The sequence below is a fragment of the Mobula birostris genome, chromosome 2 (assembly GCF_030028105.1).
Source record: "Mobula birostris isolate sMobBir1 chromosome 2, sMobBir1.hap1, whole genome shotgun sequence".
Taxonomy (NCBI): Eukaryota; Metazoa; Chordata; class Chondrichthyes; order Myliobatiformes; family Myliobatidae; genus Mobula; species Mobula birostris.
The window spans coordinates 232,306,681-232,325,597 of record NC_092371.1 but is presented as its reverse complement, the minus strand read 5'-3'; the positions used below and the strand labels follow the sequence as shown (position 1 = coordinate 232,325,597).

The 18,917-nt window shown below is 41.6% G+C and overlaps 1 protein-coding gene across 5 annotated transcripts in view; it reads right to left on the bottom strand.

The window, feature by feature from the left end:
* Window positions 1-18,917, bottom strand: part of cep85l (centrosomal protein 85, like) — a 343,531-nt gene that overhangs the window by 128,561 nt on the left and 196,053 nt on the right. The gene's annotated exons all lie outside the window — the stretch shown is intronic.

The following is an 18,917-nucleotide window of genomic DNA, read 5'->3' as shown; positions in this document are numbered from 1 at the left end:
AGAGAGAGGTGGGGAGGGAAAGATGTGCTTAGTGGTGGGATCCCGTTGGAGGTGGCAGAAGTTACGGAGAATAATATGTTGGACCCGGAGGCTGGTGGGGTGGTAGGTGAGGACCAGGGGAACCCTATTCCTAGTGGGGTGGCGGGAGGATGGAGTGAGAGCAGATGTACATGAAATGGGGGAGATGCGTTTAAGAGCAGAGTTGATAGTGGAGGAAGGGAAGCCCCTTTCTTTAAAAAATGAAGACATCTCCCTCGGCCTAGAATGAAAAGCCTCATCCTGAGAGCAGATGCGGCGGAGACGGAGGAATTGCGAGAAGGCCACACATTTTATTTCCACATCCCATTCCCATTCTGACATGTCTATCCACAGCCTCCTCTACTGCAAAGATGAAGCCACACTCAGGTTGGAGGAATAACACCTTATATTCCGTCTGGGTAGCCTCCAACCTGATGGCATGAACATCGACTTCTCTAACTTCCGCTAGGCCCCACCTCCCCCTCGTACCCCATCTGTTACTTATTTTTATGCACACATTCTTTCTCTCACTCTCCTTTTTCTCCCTCTGTCCCTCTGAATATACCTCTTGCCCATCCTCTGGGTCCCCCCCCCCTTGTCTTTCTTCCTGGACCTCCTGTCCCATGATCCTCTCATATCCCCTTTTGCCAATCACCTGTCCAGCTCTTGGCTCCATCCCTCCCCCTCCTGTCTTCTCCTATCATTTTGGATCTCCCCCTCCCCCTCCAACTTTCAAATCTCTTACTCACTCTTCCTTCAGTTAGTCCTGACGAAGGGTCTCGGCCTGAAACGTCGACTGCACCTCTTCCTAGAGATGCTGCCTGGCCTGCTGCGTTCACCAGCAACTTTAATCAGTATTAGTGGAGATGGTCCCTCAAAAATCTCACAAAATCTGGCTTTCAAGTAATTGATTAGTTCCACTGCTAGATTACACATATACAACTGAAATTGGCTCACTTAGGAGGCTCAGTCTTGCCCTGGCGACAATTCCTCTCAAAGACCCACTCCCATTCCAATACACCTAGTGAGTCCACAGAACCTTAGACAATAGACAATAGACAATAGGTGCAGGAGTAGGCCATTCGGCCCTTCGAGCCAGTACCGCCATTCACTGTGATCATGGCTGATCATCCACAGTCAGCATCCAGTTCCTGCCTTATCCGCATAACCTTTGTTTCCGGTATCTTTAAGAGCTCTGTCCATCTCTCTCAATCTTTCTTGAAAGCATCCAGAGACTTGGCCTCCACTGCCTTCTGGGGCAGAGCATTCCACATATCCACCACTCTCTGGGTGAAAAAGTTTTTCCTCAACTCCGTTCTAAATGGTCTACCCCTAATTCTTAAACTGTGGCCTCTGGTTCTGGACTCACCCATCAGCGGGAACATGCTTCCTGCCTCCAGCATGTCCAATCCCTTAATAATCCTATGTGTTTCAATAAGATCCCCTCTCGGCCTTCTAAATTCCGGAGTATACAAGCCCAGTCGCTCCAATCTTTCAACATATGACAGTCCCGCCATCCCGGGAATTAACCTTGTGAACCTACGCTGCACTCCCTCAATAGCAAGAATGTCCTTCCTCAAATTTGGAGACCAAGACTGCACACGGTACTCCAGGTGTGGTCTCACCAGGGCCCTGTACAGCTGCAGAAGGACCTCTTTGCTCTTATACTCAATTCCCCTTGTTATGAAGGCCAGCATGCCATTAGCTTTCTTCACTGCCTGCTGTACTTGCATGCTTGCTTTCAGTGACTGATGTACAAGAACACCTAGATCTCGTTTTGCTTCCCCTTTTCCTAACTTGACTCCGTTTACATATTAATCTGCCTTCCCGTTCTTACTACCAAAGTGGATAACCTCACATTTATCCACATTAAACTGCATCTGCCATGCATCTACCCACTCACCCAGCCTGTCCAAGTCACCCTGCATTCTCATAACATCCTCCTCATATTTCACACTGCCTCCCAGCTTTGTGTCATCGGCAAATTTGCTAATGTTACTTTTAATTCCCTCATCTAAATCATTAATATATATTGTAAACAGCTGCGGTCCCAGCACTGAACCCTGCAGTACCCCACTGGTCACCGTCTGCCATTCCGAAAGGGACCTTTTGACCTCTATTTGTCTATTTAGGTCCACATCCTCCAGCAACTTTTCAGAGGTCTGATCTACTATTCTATTACTTGTGAGCTATAGTAAATTGCTCAATTGCCCAGTAATTAGATGAACCCTGATAAATTTAGGTCAGCAATACACACAAAATGCTGGAAGAACTTAATGGGTCAGGCCAGCATCTAAGGACAGGAATTTACTGTCAATGTTTTCTACTGAGACCTGTCATGTTCTGTAATTACAAAACATTAAATTAATTCAAAGGACGATACAGGAGTCCAAAAATGCGGTTATAACTTTCTCTTTACTTTTAACGTGGGAACGTGATGATGTATGCAATTAATGTAATTTTACCTATAACACATATTTAATTATTTCAATGAACAAGAATGCTTGAACAAACAATACGTATATAAGATTACTTAAATGTTACTGAAAGTTACACCTGCATGTTGAAATTATACCTCTTTTGTCGCGGAGGAAAATATTAAAAATATCCAGCGTTTTTTCATATAATTTGGAAAAACAAGCAAATGGAATTTGCTTTTGCCTGTTTCTGGTTGTATTGGAAAAACTCATAGTGAGTAAAGAGATTCTCTGCATTAACCAGACTCAGTTCCCTTCATCTAACAGAATAATGGATCAAGGTAACTGAATTGTGACAAAGAAGAAATAAGTGCATGCATAACATTTGACTAATTATAAACATTTGTAGATTAGATTATGAGAACACTCAGTCCTCTTCTATTGTCATTTAGAAATGCATACATGCATTAAGAAATGATACAATGTTTCTCTGGAGTGATATCACAGAAAACAGGACAGATCAAAGACTAACACTGACAGAACCACATAATTATAACATATAGTTACAGCAGTGCAAAGCAATACCATAATTTTATGAAGAACAAACCATGGGCACGGTAAATAATGTCTCAAAAGTCCCCGAGTCGATTGACTCCCCAGTCCCCGATAGCAGGCGTCAAAAGGGAGAAACTCGCTGCCATAAACCTCCAGGCACCGTTAACTTGCCGATGCCTTGGGAGCAGCCGACCACAGCCAACACCGAGGATACTCAAACATATTTTGAACAAGATAATAAGAGGAATAGATAGAGTGGATAGCCAGCGCCTCTTCCCCAGGGCACCAGTGCTCAATACAAGAGGGCATGACTTTAAGGTAAGGAGTGGAAAGTTCAAGGGGGATATTAGAAGAAGGTTTTTTACTCAGAGAGTGGTTGATGCGTGGAATGCACCGCCTGAGTCAGTGTGGAGGCAGATACACTAGTGAAGTTTAAGAGACTACTAGACAGGTATATGGAGGAATTTAAGGTGGGGGGTTTTATGGCAGGCAGGGTTTGAGGGTCGGCACAACATTGTGGGCTGAAGAGCCTGTACTGTGCTGTACTATTCTATGTTCTATATAGTCAGAACCATGCAATATGCACTGATAAAACTTACATTCTTTATATTTTCTCAAATAATTGTTACTCTGATGTACTCTGCAAGCATGCTGCAAGTTCAAGCTCTAGCCATGAGTGTCAAGGTTATTACCTCGTCAGTCAAGAGCAGAGAAGCTATGAAATGTTGAGTATATTTAATGAACTAGAATAAATTAATAAAGTATAAAGAAATTAAAAGTGAATTGTAGTTGCTATCATCAAACAGAAAGGAATTGGTTTCAATATTTTCAGAGTGCTCTATCATTACTATCATTATTGTAGTCCTGTCTGTGGTAGTTCGGAATGGTACAGACATGATGAAGTAAATGCAAGTATTTTCAACCATGTGATAAAATAAGTAGCTAATTTCTTTAGATAGAATTAGTTGATTGTTTGGATTTAAATACATCAGAAGCATTAGCATAGACAAGAATGACTAGTAGAAACTACAGAGATAGCAATCGTGAGTTTTAAGTACCAGGACAACTGGCGTACTCTCAGTGGCCACTTTATTAGGTACACCTGTACACCTGCTCGTTAATGCAAATATCTAATCAGCCAATCATGTGGCAGCAACTAAATGCATAAAAGCATGCAGACATGGTCAAGAAGTGCAGTTGTTGTTCAGAGCAAACACCAGAATGGGGAAGAAATATGATCTAAGTGACTTTGACTGTGGAATGATTGTTGATGTCAGACAGGGTGATTTGAGTATCTCAGAAACTGCTGATATCCTGGGATTTTCATGCACAACAGTCTCTAGAGCAGGGATTCCTAACTTTTTTTTATGACATGGACCAATACCATTACGCAAGTGGTCCGTGGACCCCAGGTTGGGAGGTTGGAAACCCCTACGACTTTACAGAGAATGGTGTGAAAAAAAAATCCACTGAGGGGATACTCTGTACGTGAAAATGCCTTGTCAGAGAAGAATGTCTAGATTGGTTCAAACTGACAGCAAGGTGACAGTAACTCAGATAACCAGATGTTAACAACAGTGGTGTGCAACAGAGTATCTCTGAACACACATGTCGAACCTTGAAGTGGATGAGCTACAGAAGCAGAAGACCATGAACATACATTCAGTGGCTGCTTTATTAGGTATAGGGGGCACATGGCCAAGTGGTTAAAGCATTGGACTAGCGACCTGAAGGTCATGAGTTCGAGCCCCAGCCAAGGCAACGTGTTGCGTCCTTGAGCAAGGCACTTAATCACACATTGCTCTGCGACAACACTGGTGCCAAGCTGTATGGGTCCCTTGGACAACATTGGTGTTGTGGAGAGGGGAGACTTGCCGCATGGGCAACTGCTGGTCTTCCATACAACCTTGCCCAGGCCTGCGCCCTGGAGAGTGAAGACTTTCCAGGTGAAGATCCATGGTCTCACAAGACTAATGGGTGTCTTTAATTTAATAATGTAGTCACTGGGTGTATATGGGAACGATGACCTTGATTTCGACTCAGCATAGTCTGTATAAATCTTTCCCTCAAACATTTTAAAATTTCATATAATATATTACAATAGGACTAAATTATAACTAACACTAAATTAATTCGGACAACTATTGATGAAAGCTATCCAAATCCCAGAGATGAGATCATTTAAATACTTGGAATTAACTTCCCATAGCCTGCAAGTGTTCAGAAGCAACTGGTCTGACAGCTGTCAAGAAAATTATAGTGCTCTTCGATCCACTGAAAGAGCAAGGGGAATATAAGAACCAAAAGTGATGTCTTTGCTATGTGCCCAAGAGAAAGAAATTACTTCATTTTGGGACCAGAACAGCTTTGTGTTGCACAAGGCAAGGGACTTTACAAGGCTCTCAGTGGAGTTTTATACACTCGTAAATATTCTTATAACTAATAAGTAAACCAATATTAGAGCCAAAATCCTACTAGTCAAGAATATTTCCACTAATATGTAATCTAAACACAATGTTGCCATTTGCTGAGAAGCTCCTTCAACAATATTTTTGTTACAAAACATGGCAAAGTATTCTCACGACAGATTTGATCTGCAAAATGTTATTGCACTTGCTAATTTTAAATCCTGTTATCTATAAAATACTGACTACGATAATGGCCCAGAAACGACTTGCAAAAGAGAAACACCAGCAAGTATGCAACGCTCATTATTATGTAAGCAGCCAACAATCTGTATTGAGGCAAGTGTACACAATAAGTACCAGTTCACCACAAACTGATGGATGATTGATGTCGAACTGCCTGAAGCCACCAAAACAGAAAACAACTATCTCCACGAGGTTCCCCATTGTGTAACAGGAAACTGGTGGATTTACACCAACATCATGAATGAAGTGTTGGTGCAGTCACTTAAGGCTGTCAGTTCACACCTGAGGATTGTGCTAGTGATGTGATTTATATCCCGTACATGACTTTCAACCTTGAGAGGCCAGTGAGGGAACAATGAAACATTAGACTTTCAGTTCTACAGTAGGAATTCATTCTTATATGCTTGTCCCCTAACTTAAATGCTTTTCCTGTAACTTGATTACATTTTTTTATTTGTCCTGCTCCCTATTTTCTGCCACTGATTAATTTTTTCCCCTTTCCTACTCTTCATTTTCTTTGTACTGAGTTCATATTATCTACTTCCCCTTTCTGATTCTTGTCTCTCTCTGCACATTAAATTTCCTTTGGCCAGACACTTTGAGATCCCAGATGCCTTGTTTATCTCACCTAGCCTTTACCAAATTCCATCAATTTCCAGAGCAAAATTACTACAACAAGGAGATAAATTCAGCTCATGGCACTTGTTTCATAGTGTATCATTTCTGCAACATACTGACTAATTACATACTCTATTCCAGGAGGAATGTCAAGTAGTATTTAATGACCACATTACAAACAGAAATGTATCTAGATAAACATTTACTTAATGTGTATAAATTTACCCTTATTAAGCAATAAAAATATAGCTGCATTTAACAATATATTTTACTCCTGTATTGTGGACATTTTATCCATGGAATGTGTTGAATGAAGTTTACAATTAACGTCTAAAGCTATTTTGTTTATTAATGATCTCAGTTTTAACAGAACCCATTCACGCTGTGCAGCTGTCACACAATTTAGTCAGTTGACCTGACCTTGTATTCAATCAGTAAAGAAGTTGGGAAAGTTGATTACTAAAGTCAAAGAATTCACCAGATGGATGGAGATATGGTATTTCAGATGTTTTGACTGTACACTGACTAGCACGTAGCCTTTAAATAGTTGTAAGCCAATACACTTGGAAGGGAGACTGCCTATAGTGGTTTGTCAACTTCTTTTTGAGTCATAACTTCTTGGGATTTGAAGGAACATAGATGCTCCGAGTTCAATTCAAATTCTTGAGAAGGAAACCCTTGTAAATTACTGCAAGCATTGCAATTTCAGACGCATGGATAAATTTACAAGATAAAGAACCCACTCTGTTTAGGTTAATTTTATACAGATCAGATTAAAGATGGCAACCTTTCATGTCTTCAGGACATTGATGGGACTTTCTTGAAATATTTGCTTTTGATATGGCAATCCAATATCTGGTTTCAAATTCTCAGATGCCAGTGGTGAGACATAAATTAAAATTATATGGATTGCATCCAGGTTCCTAGATTATAAGACCATAAGATAAAAAGCAGAATTAGGTCATTTGGCCCACTATTTCATCATAGCAAATCCACTTCCCTTTCAGCCCCAGTCTCCTGCCTTCTCCCTGTATCCCTTTATGCCCTAACTAATCAAGACTCTATCAAACTCTGCCTTAAATATACATAAAGAATTGGCCTCAACAGCTGCCCGTGGCAATGAATTCCACAGATTCACCACTCTCTCCTAAAGAAATTCCTCCTCATCATTCTAAAGAGGTGCCCCTCTATTCTGAGGTTGTGTCCTCTGGTTTTAGACTCCCCCACCATAGGAAACATCTTCTTCACATCCACCCCATCAAGGTCTTTCAACATTCAATAGGTTTCAATAAGGTCACCCCTCATTCTTGCTGGCCAATGCCGGCCGGTTAAGCGAGCAGAGCGGCAGACACCCCTGCTGAAATCTGGAGGAAAACACACAGAGGATGCAGAGGGGGATCACAAGGTCGAGGAAAGAGGACCAGGTCGAGACAACAGAGACTTATGGAGAAGAAGAGTTCGGTGGGTAATAAAATGGACAAGTTCACAGCGCTAGCTAGGCGTCAGAGAACATTTCGGGAGTGCAGTGTTATGTGTTTCACTGGAACAGGGCTGCACGAGGACATACCCGATTAAAACTTCTCCATGGACGGCTTCCAGACCGTTCGGGCTGACCGGAAGTGCACTGAGAGCAGTAAGCTTAAAGGAGTTGGGTGCTTACTGTTCTGGTTAACAACAGATGGTGCAATCCGGGTCATACTACGATTGAGGAACGTGTTTGTAGACCGGATATTGAACCTTTTACTGTTGGACTTCGGCCATATTCCACCGAGATACAACACTGGGTGGCACGGGAAGTCGTTCCTGCCTGTGGCCATCGAACTTGCAGCTCCTCCCGTGGAGAGTCAGACACCCTGAGCCAATAGGCTGGTCCTGGACTTAATTTCCATCTGGCGTAGTTTGCATTTTGTTGTTTGATTGTTTGTGGTTTTTGTATTGCTATATTTATGCTCTATTCTTGGTTGGTGCAGCTGTAATGGAACACAATTTCCCTTGGGATCAATAAAGTATATCTATCTATCTATTCTTATGAATTCCAGGGAGTACCGGCCCAGAGCCATCAAACTTACTCACATGATAACTGGCCCTGTCGCAGGAGTTATGCATGAAGTTGCAGGTATATGAAAGGGATGCTGTCCAAGTTGCATGCCATCTTGGACAATGTCTCCCATCCACTACATAATGTACTGGTTGGGCACAAGAGTACATTCAGTCAGAGACTCATTCCACTGAGATGCAACACTGAGCGTCATAGGAGGTCATTCCTGCCTGTGGCCATCAAACTTTACAACTCCTCCCTTGGAGGGTCAGACACCCTGAGCCAATAGGCTAGTCCTGGACTTATTTCCTGGCATAATTTACATATTACTATTTAATTATTTATGGTTTTATTACTATTTAATTATTTATGGTGCAAATGTAACGAAAACGAATTTCCCTCGGGATCAATAAAGTATGACTATGACTATGAAAGGAGATACAGTAAATTAATCCACTAAGAATCACAGGGCATCAGTACTGTGCTTTATACACCTATGCTCATGAAATTTGTCTATTTTGGTGATGTTCCCTATGCCAGCCTGTATTGTTCCCACACAAAATCTTTATGACAAAGGTATCTTTTTACCATCAAAAGTTGAACATCTATGGGATGGTAACACATACGTTAACACATAAACAGGCATATATACCTGCAACTGCATTTTGACGCATTTCAAAAACAATCAAAATTACATTGAACCATTGAATTTATACTATTCTGTTGATCCATTGGGATTGAGCCAAATTAACTTCCTTTTAAAAAAAAAAATAATTGTTTCTGACGGTTCTACAACTAAAGCTAAAAATATTCCACAAAACATCTGGTGCATTGGCAGTTATACAAAACGTACTGACCAATAATTATGGACAATATACTTTCACATCAGCCCTCTTGTGTTATATCCTATAAATTGCAGTGCATGGGATTAAATAACTGCCAGAGCAAAATTGATTGTCTCTATTGTCCTGATTATAGTACTGTGCACTTGAAACTTTTGACATCATTTAGACCATAAGACAAAGGAGCAGAAGTCGGCTGGTCGGCCCATCGAGTCTGCTCCGCCATTTTATCATGAGCTGATCCATTTTCCCATTTAGTCCCACTCCCCTTTGATGCCCTGGCTACTCAGATACCTATCAATCTTTGCCTTAAATACACCCAATGACTTGGCCTCCACTGCTGCCCGTGGCAACAAATTCCATAGATTCACCACCCTCTGACTAAAAAAATTTTTTCGCATTTCTGTTCTGAATGGGCGCCCTTCAATCCTTAAGTCATGCCCTCTCGTACTAGACTCTCCCATCATGGGAAACAACTTTGCCACCTCCAATCTGTCCATGCCTTTCAACATTCGAAATGTTTCTATGAGATCTCCCCTCATTTTTCTAAACTCCAAGGAATACAGTCCAAGAACAGACAAATGTTCCTCATATGTTAACCCTCTCAGTCCCAGAATCATTCTAATGAACCTTCTCTGTAACCTCTCCAACGTCAGCACATCCTTTCTTAAATAAGGAGACCAAAACTGCCCACAGTACTCCAAGTGAGGTCTCAGCAGCACCTTATAGAGCCTCAATATCACATCCTTGCTCCTATACTGTACTCTATTCCTCTAGAAATGAATGCCAGCATTGCATTCGCCTTCTTCACCACTGACTCAACCTGGAGGTTAACCTTAAGGGTATCCTGTACGAGGACTCCCAAGTCCCGTTGCATCTCAGAACTTTGAATTCTCTCCCCATTTAAATAATAGTCTGTCTGTTTATTTACCTGTTATAGTAGATGTCATCCAAAATTTTAAAGTGTAATTTCAATATCAGAAGCTGAAGTAATAACAATGATGGAAATAGAAGGATTAGTGGACAACAGAAGTGTGTACTCATTTCTCTAACAGGGTGAACCATGTATTTTGGTGAGTATATGTACACTGGACAATAAAACCACAAGTCAGTATGAATTTTCCGTTTTGCATAAGAAACTAAGTAATCAGGTCTGATGATTAACTATAGATCTGAGGTCTGATCTTCTATTTCAAGCCCACATTCTGAACCAATTTTTATATCACTCAAATCCCTTAGTTTCTAAAATTCTATAGCAATCAACCTGGAGCTCTCATGTCTGAGAATATGCAGGTATGAACAATGACAAAAAGAAAATACACCATCTAAAAATATTGATTAGTGTTTCTGTCCAAAATGCTTGGCCTCTTGTCCTGACTTATGGTAATATATTCTTGAAAAGTGAAAATTGCAAATCAGGTCTTTAAAACCGCCCTGGGATGCACATTTCAGACAGGTAGGCTCCTCTCACATAAACAGGATCCCTTAGGATCACTAAGATGTCTGAGCATACTACCTTTTTGCTGGGCTGCCCACAGCATCACACCACCCCCACCTCCCCTCCCTCACAAAAGAAGGCATTTTCTGTTGTTTGTTGCTTCACTGGTTGAGATTTTCCATTTATAATTCTAAAAATAGGATCTTGTGAACGTTCAATCTTTTTACCTGGATTGTAGCCCTTGTGAAATCCAGAAAAGAAGTGGGTTGATACTTTGATAATACTGTCATAGTTCTTGGCAGGCTAGCAGGCAACTGATTGCGGTGCTCTTTTGAAAGGACAGGAAAAGGATAAAGATTTTATGATTACTCTGATTACGGCAGTGATGAGCAAGGATATAGATCTTGGAGGCAAAATGAATGGGATAACTATGGAGACAGGAGCTCAGATGACATCAGTACTATAGAAGTTCCTGTCATAAATATTATTGTATGACTACCTAACTGTTTTATACCATATTTCATGAGAACCATTTTCATGTTACCATTAACCTATCTCAAAATGATAGGAGGAATCTACATAAAATAGTAGATAGCGTGTATTTAATAATATAGCAATATTTGAGTAATATTGTAAATATATTGTTTAATTAAGCATTCTTTGTTGTTTAAATAATTTGTTATGGTTATATGTACAAAGTACGTGAGTGGCTTACGTTATCACGCCACCGCATCATGTGTGTCCACCTTACTTAAAGTAAAAACAAACTATGACTCATATTTCTTGTCTCCCTTATTTTCCTTTCAATTAGTGTTATGTTTTGGAGTTTCAAAACATACCAGTGGTGATGAAGAAGTTTTATATGAACCTTAGGTGGCTACCTACTTGCTGAAGTTCAGAGAGACTTTCAAATTTAAAAAAAGCATAGCACACACTTTGGAAGGGACAGATACAATCGAAGTTTTAAAGAAGGCAGAAAACAGAAGAATTCACGGGTTCATAAACAATGGGTACTAGGTGATAATAGTCATTTAAAAAAAGAACAGAAATGGCTGACTACAACGGAAAGATTGATGAGTTTGATTACACAACAGATAACTGTATACTGAGCTAATTGAGCAGTATTTTGAAGCAAATTAAATAGCCAATGAGAAGGGAGTACCTGTTTTTCTAAGTGCATTGGATTTAAAGACACACAGTTTACTTAGAAATTTGTCTGTTCCAACCAAACCAGGCAAAATTAGCTTTCCTGATATCGTGAAAGTACTGCGAGAACATTTAGAACCTAAACTATTGCGACTGAAGAATGCTTTAGGTTGCATAAGCAGAATCAAAATGAAGGGCAGTCCATTCCGTGGCTGAATTGAAGTGATTGTCTGACCATTGTCAGTGCAATGATGAGCTTAGTGATGAACCGAGAAATCATTTGGTTTGTAGAATCTTACGGAAAAGCATTCAGAAATGGCTCTTAACACAACTCACACTTAGAACAGCAGTTGAAATAGCAATGGGAAGACAGAGACGCAATTGAATTGAGTCAGGAATGAAAGTGATCATGAACAAAACTCCAGCGTTTAAACAGAAACCTGCCTGACTGAGCAAATTATGTTACCATTGTGGCAGGGGCTCAATGCAGGTTTAGAGGTGAAACTTGCAGAAATTGTTACAAACTAGGACACATACACACAAGAGAAAATCTACTAATGCTGGAAATCCAAGCAATGCACAGCAGGTCAGACAGCATCGATGGAAAGAGTAAACAGTCGATGTTTCGGGCTGAGACCCTTCATCAGAACAGAAGAAAAAAAGATGGAAAGTCAGAGTAATAAAGTGCGGGGAGGGAAGGAAGAAATACAAGGGAGTAGGTGATAGGTGAAACTGGGAGGGGGAGGGGTGAAGTAAAATGCTGGGAAGTCGGCTGCTGAAAGAGATAAAGGGCTGGAGAAGGGGAAATCTGATAGCAGAGGACGGAAGGCCATGGAAGAAAGGGAACGGAGAGGAGCACCAGAGGGAGGCGATGGGCAGGTAAGAGGATAAGGCGAGAGAGGGAAATGGGAGTGGAGAATGGTGGGAAGGGGGGCATTACCCGAAGTTTGAGAAATTGATGTTCATGCCATCAGGTTGGAGGCTACTCAAGTGCAATAAAAGGTGTTGCTCCTCCAACCTGAGTGTGGCCTTATCATGGCAATAGAGGCGGCCATGGATGGACAGGTCAGAATGGGAATGGGAAGTAGAATTAAAATGAATGGCCGCTGGGAGATCGTGCTTTTTCAGGTGGACGGTAGGTAGGGTGTAGATACTCAGTGAAGTGGCCTCCCAATCCACGTCTGTTCTCATTGATTTAAAACAGGCCACCCTGGGAGCACCAGATACCAACAGACTCACAGGTGAAGTTTTGCCTCACATGGGAGGACTGTTTGGAGCCTTGAATGGTAGTGACAGAGGAGGTGTAAGGGCAGGTGTAGCACTTGATCCGCTTAGAAGGATACCTGCTTGTCCCCCCCAAGGTAGCCCTATAGTTTCTGCTTGTTCCTACCCCATTGAACTTATATCTGCATACCTCAACTCAAGTTTATCCCCACTGGTTCACTCCCTTCCTATCTTCATCTGTGACACATCACATGTTCTTGATCTTTCCAAGGATTTCATGTTCCCTGGCCCCCATCATCTTATTTTCACTATGGATGTCCAGTCCCAATACAGCTCCAACCCCCAGCAAGAAAGCCTCAAAGCTCTCTGTTTCTTTCTGGACACCAGTCCCAAGCAGTTCCCCTCCACCGCCACTCTCCTCCATCTGGCAGAACTGGTCCTCATTCTCAATAATTTCTCCTTTGGCTCCTCCCACCTCCTTCAAATGAAAGATGTGGCCATGGGCACTCAGAAGACTCTCAGCTATGCCTACCTGTTTGTCAGCTACATGGAACAGTTTGTGTTCCAAGCCTACACTGGTGTCCATCCCCCACTTTTCCGACACTACATCGATGACTGCATTGGTACTGCTTCCTGCACCCACAGGGGGCTCATCGACTTCATCAACTTTACCTCCAATTGCCCTCAAATTTACCTGGCCCATTTCTGGCACCTCCCTCACCTTTCTTGATCTCTCTGTCTCTCTCTCTCTCTGGGGACAGCTTATTTACTGATATCCTTTATAAGCCCTCTGACTCTCACAGTTACGTAGACTATACTTCTTCCCAGCCCGTTACTTGTAAAAATGCCACCCCTTCTCTCAATTCCTCCATCTCCACTTCATCTGCTCTTAGGTTGAGGTTTTTCATTCCAGAACTAAGGAGATATCCTCTTTCTTCAAAGAAAGCGGCATCCCTTCCTCTACTATCAAAACTGTGCTCAACTGTATCTCTTCCTTTTCACGCACATCTGCCCTCACTCCATCCTCTTGTCTTCACCTACTACCCTACCAGCCTCCATGTCCAGCACATAATCCTCTGTAAATTCCACCATTTCCAATGGGAACCCACAACCAAACACATTTTTCCCTCCCTCAACCCCCACTTTCTGCTTTCCGCAGTGACTCCCTTTGTCCACTCATCTGTCCCCACTCATTTCCCTCCTGGCACTTATCTTTGCAAGCAGAACAAGTACTACACCTCCTCCCTCACTACCATTCAAACCCCTAACAGTCCTTCCATGTGAGGTGACACTTCACCTGTACTCACTGTTGGGGTCATCCACTGTGTCTGCTGCTTCTGCTGCGACCTGCTGTGTATCGGTGAGACCCGATGTGGATTGGGAGACTGCTTCACCAAGCACCAAAATGCAGGATTTTCCAGTGGCCACCCATTCTAATTCCATTTCCTCTTCCCATTCTGACATGTCAGTCAATGGTCTCCTCTCTGCCGCAATGAGGCCACACTCAGGTTGGAGGAGCAACACCTTATATTCCGTCTGGGTAGCCTCCAACCTAATGGCATGAATATCGATTTTCTCAAACTTCCGGTAATGCCCGCCCCCCCCCCCCCCCATTCCCCACTCCCATGTCCCTCCCTCACCTTATCTCCTTACCTACCCATTCAATCCCTCTAGTGCTTCTCACCCTTCCCTTTCTTCCATGGTCTTCTGGCGTCTCCTATCAGATTGCCCCTTCTCCAGCCCTTTATCTCTTTCACCAATCAACTTCCCAATTCGACTTCATCCCTCTCCTTCCCCCCACCCCCTTCCCAGTTTCACCTATCACCTACTACCTTGTATTTCTTCCTCCCCTCCCCACATCTTCATACTCTGACTTCTGATCTTTTTTTCTTCAGTCCTGTTTGAAAGTCTCGGCCCAAAACATCGTCGAGACACATGCAAAGAGCATGTCTGGCAGACAAAAATAAATGGTCTGCACAGGGCAGAGAAAAGCTAAAAAGTCCACTTGCAGTTTCAAAAAGAGCACTAATCTGCATGCTGTTGATGAAAAATCTGATAATGATGAAAGTGACACAGGACTGGGGTAGCCTTGAGATCTACAGTGTGAAAAATTAACAATAAAGGACACTCCTCTGGACATATTCTCTCCAACACAAATCAAAAGTCTCCCTATTACGGCAGAGATGATCCAAAGGGAAACCACAGAAGTCCCCACATTATCCCAGGTCCATATAACCACACAAAATGGCTGGAACGTGCAGCAGAAGCTCCGCTTCCTCCATTTTTACCAGCACCAGGATGAACTTGCCCTTGACAGAGGTGGCCTTATGTGGGGATTGAGAATTGCTGTAGCATCCAAGCTGACATCTAAAGTGTTGGAGGAGCTACATGCAATCATCTAGGCATGGTCAAAATGAGAGCATTGTTTGGTGGCCTGGAATAGATCAGCAGATCTAGCAACTTGCCATGCACTGTTTGGAATGCTAACACACCTAGAGGATGCCAAGAGCACCCCCCACCCCCCATTGCTGGGAATGGCCAGTGTCGACCTGGCAGAGGATTCATGTAGATTTTGCCAAACCATGCCAGGGCACAAATTTCTTGGTAGCAGTGAAAGCAGCTACAAAGTGCCGGAAGAGTTCCCAATAGCCTCCACTGCAACCTCACAGATTGGTAATGTGTTGAAAAGTCTCTTCTCAAGTATTGGTGTACCACAACACTTAGACATTGCCACTGGACTACAGTTTGTTGTGGAACAGTTCCAGTTATCCCTGAAAATGATTGGAATAAGTTGGAACAGTTTGATTCATACTGGGAAAAAATGGTTTAACTACATAACACCTCATAGACCTGATTTTATTCTCACAAGTCAATCAATATGTTGTTTAAAAAAAGATCACTCCTGACTTTGTACATAGTTTTCTTCTTTTGATTGTTCTTTCTTTGCTCTCCTTTCTGTAAGTGTATACCTCAGATGAATATTATGTGGATATTTGTGACAAATATGACTATATGATATATATGTACAGTATCTGAAATACATCTTATGGGAAGTTTTGTTTGATGATGAACTTCAATAAAAAATAAATTACAAAAAAAAAATGATTGGAATAAGACATATTACATCTGCGCTGTACCAGCCTGCTACAATAGGAGAGGTTTGTCCAGAGTCTACAGAATTTGCTGCAAGCCTTCCCAGCAGAACACACTATGCAAATACTGAATCAGAAGCTTGCCAATTTCCTCCTTGCATATCACAATGCAGCACACCCCACAACCAATAACTCACCAGTTACGCTGTTCCTGAGTCATCCCTTGCATTCACACTTGGATCTCCTCAAACCCAGTCTCAGAAGGAGTATGCAGGACAAACAGCTGAGACAGATTGAAGACTCCTCAAACAAGGAGGTTGAGTGCTTCACTCCTGGACAAGCGGTCCTAGTGAGGGACTACAGAGGTGATCAAGAATGGGTACTTGGAAAGATTAAGGACAGAACTAGACCACTCTAGTACGCAGTGGAGATTGTGTCTGACATCATCACTTCGATCAGTTGAGGAGTCCAAAGTCAATTGTTGGAGAAGAAAGGTGTCCAGAGCTGCCAGAACCACTTCCTGCAGTCCCAGAGTCAACTGTTACAATCACCATGGAGGAGCCCCCAGAACCTGAGATTGTCTCGCAGCCACAAGTCACACCTGCCAAGCAGAGTCATCCTCCTTGTCAGGAAAGAACTTATGCCACAAGAGTAAGAAATCCTCCACAGTGATTAAATTGTTAGGCCTGTATGAAACAATTTAAACTTTACTATGCTGTGAGTGAGACAGAGAAAGACAAACAGAGAGGGGGGAAGGGCGAGGGAGGAGGGGAGGGGGAGAGGGAGGGGGGAGAGGGAGGGGAGAGGGAGAGAGAGAGATGAAGTCTACATTGAGTTGGAGTTTATAGCTAAGCAGGGAAGAATGCATTTAATATTTCTGTAGTATTTGAGTAGTATTGTAAATACATTGTTTAATTAAGCATCATACAGAAAGTGCTGCAGGAGCTCAGAGCTCAGCAGACCAGGCTGCATCTATGGAAAGGAGCAAACATCGACTGTACCCTTTTCCATAGATGCTGCCTGGCCTGCAGAGTTCCTCCAGCATTTTGTATGTGTTGCTTGGATTTCCAGCATCTGCAGATTTTATCTTGTTTGTGGTTTGATTAAGCATTCTTTGTTGTTTAAATAATTCATTATGGTTTATATGTACAAAGTTTGTCAATGGTTTACATAATCACACCACCATGTTAAACATGTGTGCCTCACTTACAGTAAAAGTGAAATAAGACTGGCATCTTCTACCTCCCTTGTTTTCCTTTCAATTAGTTTTATGTTTTGCAGTTACAAAACAGCTTCATATTTTGTGCAGGAATAGGAACCACAGAAGAAAAATTCTGTCTATTGGCTAGTATATATTTCCACTTTGACCATTTTCCAAGGTGCTTAATTTATTTTAGTGTCACTAGCAAGTATCCTTGAGAAATTATACAACATAGCAACATAGAAAACCTACAGCACAATACAGGCCCTTCAGCCCACAAAACTGTGCCGAACATGACCTTACCTTAGAAATTACCTAGGATTACCCATAGCCCTCTGTTTTTCTGAGGTCCATGTACCTGTCCAGGAGCCTCTTAAAAGACCCTATCGCATCCGCCAACCCTAGCGTTATACAACTTGATTGTCTATATATTTAATGACAAGGTTATAAAAACTGCAAGACTTTAGACATATAGCAGAATAGAGTTTCCACAGACAGAATCCCCATTGGTATGATGTTTGCAAATGAACAGTGACCCTAAATGTGGTCACTAATAGAATGGACTTACTATAATTTGCCAACCTGAACCTCAATGTAATCTCTTAACCCTTAGTCTGGCATTGGAAGAACACACTCATTGATATTGCCAAAGTGGAATAGATATTAATCCTGACCTGGTCTTTTGTTTTTCTTTTTTGTTTTCTTAATAGTAACAGGTAGTCCACAAATCACCCAAGGTTCATGAGTCAGACCATTTTCAAGGGCTCCTACTGGATAGTGAATTAGTGAAGACAGGGTTGAGCTTGGCTCTGACACTGACTATAGAATGTCCAATTGTTATTTGTGACCTGATCTCACAGGAGCAGGCTATTTGACAAGCTAGCTATTAAGCAACCAGGAATAGAGTGGTTTCCCAAGAAAAAGGAAAGAAATAAAGGGTTTGAAATATATTCGCAAGGAGCTTCTGTAAACTAGTCTTGATGACTGATGGAATGCAGCCATATCAACAGCTTTCAGAAAGTCAGGTTTAATTCTAAATGAAGATAAAGAGGATAAAGAGAAAAGGCTTGTTCTTCAGGCTCCTGCTGACTTAATCCATTGTATATATTTCAAAATATGTTGAAAATGTTTGAATCAAATATATGCAGGAAAAACCACAGGAGGTAAGGACTTTGTTTGATTCCTCTCAACATTTCAATGAAATTAAAGCAAATCAGTTTGGAATTTCAAAATCTGTAATTGTATAAACTGAACTGGAAGGATAAACACACCCACCTCAACTCTGAGTTAACCCCACATCCTACAGATTCATTTTAAAGGTCTCTACAAACGCATCTTGTGAGTATTTTTAACTATTTTTATTTGCACAATATACCTACTTTTGTACATTGGCTGTTTGTCAGTCTTTGGTTATAATTTTTCATAAATTCTATTGTATCTATTTTCCTATAAATGCCTGCAAGAAAATTCATCTCAAGGTGGTATATGGTGACATACAATCTAAATACTTTTATAATAAATAATATCAAGGACTCTACAAGTCATGTTCTCAATATTATTTATGGATATTTTATTATTATTAATTTGTTTTTCTTTTCATACTTGTACAACTTCTCTTTTGCACATTGGTTGTTCACCTGTTTTTGTGTGTAGTTTTACACTGATTCTATTGTGTTT